This window comes from Octopus bimaculoides, chromosome 20, assembly GCF_001194135.2.
Source record: "Octopus bimaculoides isolate UCB-OBI-ISO-001 chromosome 20, ASM119413v2, whole genome shotgun sequence".
In the NCBI taxonomy this organism is placed as follows: domain Eukaryota; kingdom Metazoa; phylum Mollusca; class Cephalopoda; order Octopoda; family Octopodidae; genus Octopus; species Octopus bimaculoides.
This window is the reverse complement of record NC_069000.1, coordinates 33,609,474-33,615,234: the sequence shown is the minus strand read 5'-3', so window position 1 is coordinate 33,615,234 and position 5,761 is coordinate 33,609,474.

Genomic DNA, 5,761 nt, shown 5'->3' with positions numbered 1-5,761 from the left:
ATATATATACGCAATATCATGTCTTCGTAATTAGATATGTTTACCTTAACTGCTTGACTCCAGCAGTATTTTTTAAAATTATTATTTAGCTTGGTTTAGTTACCACGTCTAAAACTGTTCTGAACCCAACACCTTCAAGTATCTTCTTTTACTTGTTTCAATCTTTAGACTGCGGCCATTCTGGGGTACCGCCATAATTTCGGGCCTTGTGCCTAGAGTAGAAAAGAATATTTTGCCTTTTATTTGAACATTCTGCTATATTTTGAGAGAGAAAAAAAAAAAGAGGGCTGTTTTTGAAATTACTTTTGCGTGATAAAGATGAAAACAGTTTCAAGCATGCGATGATGTTTCAACTGAATGAATATAATTTAACATTAAAGTATATTGTTACATAACATAATACTAATAGACTAGGATTACTAATAATAGTTCAAATCATATAGAACATGTTGACAAAAATATATGGAAATATTCCCATAAATGAAATAATGCCAGAAACTTATACACTAGCATTTTAGCATTTAACGAACATCTTAATTAATTCAGAACTTGCATATCTTGATCTTCAAAGCGGAGGACTTGTAAATCACTTCATAGAAATCAAGGTTTTTCGCCAACTTCCTTTTAATTAATTATGTCACAAGATTAGAAAGCCTTGATGTCTCATGGTAGATCTCAAATAAATCTTAAATACTTTCTGCTTTGAAAAACTTTCAAAAGTATGCATACAGAAATTGCTAGAACTAAGTTGAGGCTAAGTGAAAGTGTTGGAAAGGATTCTACAAAAGCTTTTACCTGATTAATCTTTACTGCCCTCTGGTGCCTTCCAGCTTTGGTATTTCTATTAAAAGATCACTTTTAGATAGTTCATCGTGGAAAGCGACTAGTTTTGGGAACTGGTGCTTTTGGCTCTTCTTCAGTGGCGAATATAAGATTCATCATTTACACAACCTCAAACATGGTTGCTAATTCCTTGACAGGCCTCGATCAGAATGAACGCGATTGATGCATTCTTATTTTCTTGTTGAGGAATATATTCAACCTCATTTGCCAGTTCCCACCCTTACTATCTAGCTTCCATTTGAATTTAACTTTTCTCTCTACTACAATTCCATATTTGCCTGCTTTTAGAGGCGTTTGTACAATTGTACACTCAACCAGGTAACTGCACTCCTTGCGCAGGTAAAAATTAAAAAAAGCTTTAGTACCTCTAGTTATGTCACCATTTTGTCAAGACTGAAGTTCTTAATCTGCAGGTATTATAGTGTAAAAATTAACTGCCTGAAATACACTACATCAGAAATAAAGACAGCAGAGGAAAACAAAATCACAGATAAGAGAAAAGGGTTTGTATTGCTCTTCTTGTGTTCAGATTTTCACAAAGAGCTTCAATGAGCGCGATTGAAAAGTCATCGTTAGAGTTTTTTTTTATTAGTCTAATTGTCTATTAAATCTTTATTACGAACAATAAATTGCTAATTAAGTCAGACTTTATCAAACTTGTAAGAGTGCTAATGTAGTCCATATGGACATGCCCATGCATGTATATATCTCTGTATGTATTCAGATTTACACACATATAAGAATTATACTCATCCACCAAATCATTTAAAACTTATTCATTTACTAAAGTGCAGCATACCTAAGCCCTAAAATAAAGGACATGGAAACAAAGATTTTTTATAGACTTCAATTTATGTATTTCAACCAAACGTCCTTTCTTTTGGCTGCAGTTGCAAATAGCCAACTATGTCAGACAATACTGTCAAACCTTACAATACAAAAAACAGTCCTTTGCCAGTTTGTAGTAAAAGCAGCTATTGTACAATCTTCGAACAATGTAACTGCAATAAACAAAGATGAAAGACAGGATTCAGCATTTATCTGAGCTAGAATCACATGGGCTTTTATACATAAAATAATATGTGGCTGGTAGATATCGTGTCCACTTATGCTTGTGCTGATTAGATGCTAGGAGCTCTATATAATTGCTGATACTGGAGGCTGTCAGTTCGCTGTTGTGTGCTGGCTGTTATCTCTAGCGTTCAGGGGTAAATAAGTTGTACATAGAAGAAAATGACGAAATATTATGAGGTTTTTACGAACAAACTTTTATTCAGTTGAGAGATTTGGAGTGTTATTGTACTTGGTGTAATTGAAATAGTATTACAACAAATGTTGAGAAAGTTTGGATGTTTTTGTAATAGTATTTGAAAAGTTACTGCAAGTTTTGTGTTGCAGTGGGTGATAGCTCGTTATGTGGTGATATTAACTCTCTTCAGTCTAACTCGTCATTCGTGTTCTCTCTGCTACATCCCAAATCTCACTATTTCTTTATTTGGCCACACAGGGCCTAACATAGAGGGGACAAACAAGAACAGACAAAATGAGAGAAGAAATGAAAACGAATGAAAAAGATGGAATTGAAAAATGAAAACTGAAATGAACACCACTCGACCCCACGACCGGGCAGTTTCATTGAATCTTTTTTTTTACAACACATTAAATTGCAATTTTTCCTTCTAAAACATCATCTACACAGTCAAAATACTATGATAACAAAGGCTCTAGGGGTGGTGTCTTGCTGATACTGTTTGGGAATTGCATTATGGGTACACATGGTTGTGGAATACTCAGCTACTTTCACGCTAATTCAATGAGACGGTATCTCAGTTAACCAAACAACTGAACACTTGTCGTCGAAGGTGGTGGAGATCCATATTCTTGGACACACATGTTTTCTTCTCTTTTCAAGAGAGCATGCCATAATTTGAGGGAAATGTGATTGCTTCTTTATGCAGATCAGTCGACCATTTTGATTCGATTGCGGTAGTAGGAAAGAAAACAGAGGGATAACATGATGGTTGTTAATATACAGATGATTGTTGTTATGTGGACGTAACTGAGGGCTTAACTATCAGTTTCTTTTGACATGGGGTGGAATCCTGCCATAATTATAAGAATTCTTTCCTACAATGTACTGCACTGCAAGGGATATGGTTTTTGCAATCTGGTACGCAAAATATTAGAAACCACTCTATTACCAGGCTTGAAATTTTAGCGTGATAAAGATGACTGTTTGTTGTTTAGTCATTGGCCAATCCTGATACATCAATTAGATTTATGATTAAAGTACATTCCTGCCTTAAGCATACTGGAATAGTGTATGCTCGACATTGCCTTATGAGTCTATGTGTCTTTTTATAAGATGGCAGATGTAACTTACTCTTTTACTGAAGCTGTGCCTTGAAAGATTTTCATCAATAATATTGATCCTCAGGAATTATTTTTTTAAAGTCTGTGAGCAGTTTGTCAGACCATAATGTTACAGGATATAACACAGATATCATTTTTGCCAATATCATAGGGATACCCTTCGGTCGTGAATGACCATGGGATTGGACTTACAGTTACCCTCCGAGGCAAAAGTCTGGGCAAGGTTGTTTATGGAAGACCAGCAGTCGCCCATACATACCAGCCTCCCATCTCCACACTACTGATGTTATTCATGGGAAAGGCAAAGGCCAATACAGCTTAGCACCAGTGACGTCACAACTCATTTCTACAGCTGAGCGAACTGAAGCAACGTGAAATAAAGTGACTTGCTCAAGATTACAACACACAGTCCCGTCCAGGAATCAAACTACCTCATAATTGTGAGCCTGACGGTCTAAACACTGAGCCATATGCCTTACACACATTTTTTTCTCTGCTTGTTTCTCTCCTTGTTTCTTTCTGTGTTCCTTTCTGTGGAAGAGCGTAGGCTCGAAACGTTAAAGACTTTTTCAATTCCCGAGCGTTATACTAATACATCTGTTTGTTTTCTACACTACCTGTCTTCGTCTTTTGTTTTTTTTGTGAATTCTCCCTATATATATATATATATATATATATATATATGAATGTATATGTAAATATATGTGCGTATAGATGTGTTTGAGTGTATGTGTATGTGGTGTGTGTATGTCTCCTGCTCTTGACATTGTGCAATAGTTGTAAATGAGTGTAACCGACATACAAGTAGTTGTTTCTCATTTGCAGCTTTCAGTGGAAACATATTTGGCCATAGAGAACAAATACCTTGCCTGGAAACAGGTGAGGATTGGCGTCAGGAATAGCATTCAACTCTCTCAATAGAATCCATCTGTTTTGCGAAGACGTAGAAAGTGGACGTTAAAAAGATGATAATGGAGGCACATAGTCTCGAGGTTAGGAGCAGCAGACTCACGGTCGAGGGTTTAAATCTCAAACTGGGTGATGTGTGTATTTATGAGTGAAACATGTAAGCTCCATGTGGCTCCGGCAGAAGGTAACGGCGAACTTCTGTTGGCTCTTTCACCACAACTTTCTCTCACTCATTCCCCTTGCATCTAGCAGCTTACTTGTGACAGACCGATATCCCATCCAGGTGGGGAATCTATATGCCAATGAAATCGGGAAACCGGCCCTTATGAACCAGATATGGCTCGAAAAGGAACAAACAGCAACAAAAAGAGGATAATGATGATTTATATCAACTTAAATAGTTCTGATAGTCATATAATACAGTGTTAACATCTTTAGTTTCACATTCAAGGTTTTTTCAAGCTGTTACTCAATAACAGATTGATTTGACCCGCTATGTACAATAGTGTGTCCATAAGTTTTTTTTTTAAATGTGTTTATCATTTTAAACAAATCATAAGAAATCATTATTCAATATTTAATATTGATTTAGAGAATCAATATATTTTGTTATGCATTCTTGTTCTAATTCACGTGACTTGGTAATGTGATATCTAGGCTTAAGGTGGTGAGTTGGCAAAATAGTAACCTTACCGGGAAAAATGCTTAGCAACATCTCTTAACGTTTTGAGCGCAAATACTCCGGAGTCACCCTTATTTTTCATCCTTTCGAGGTTGATGAAATAAATACCAGTTGAGCACTCGTGTCAATGTAATCGATTTACCCTTTTCCCCAAATCGCTAGCCTTGTGCCAAAATTTGAAACCAGTATGATATCTGGGCTTTTAATCTTGATGTTATTATTCACTAATAATATATGTAACATTTTTACTATCTGAGTATCTACTTGATCACTGGGAATTTGGGTCTGAAGATGAATGTAAAATACACATCCCAGAATGGCGACAAAGTAGAAATCAAAGAAAAACGTTCCTCTTACACCTTTATAAAACGAAAGCAGTTAAAGAAAATCTATAAAGAAACCACTTAAGGTAGTGTGATTAACATTAACACTACACTAAGTTACGATCTGTTACCTGAACCAACATTTATTGTTCCGTCGCTAACACTAATGCCATTATACATTAGCATACGTATGAATGACAATATTAGAGGTGCTTTATCTTAGCTATATCAAATGTATTTGATATAATGATTTTCCATACATTATCATATAACTAACTAAATTTCATATCTATGTACCAAATATGATCAATTCAAAACAGAGTATTTTATCGCTTCTTTTGCAACTCAGTTTTACAAATATTTCTTTACGCAATACAAAAGGAAATACAGTCATTCGACTCTGAATAAGTCTGTTGCATTTCCTCCCATTCTTCATCAAAATACACTCCTCCATTGCCCTCTCTCTTTTCTTTCTCTCTCTCTCTCCGTATATATATATAAGGATTTACTTTTCGTAATGAGATAAAAAAAAAACGAAGGCTGTGTATAATATAGAACATTTATAAATAGGTCTTACAGCTGTTTCCAGCTGTAATTTGATACCACTATCGCTCATAACCTATATATATAT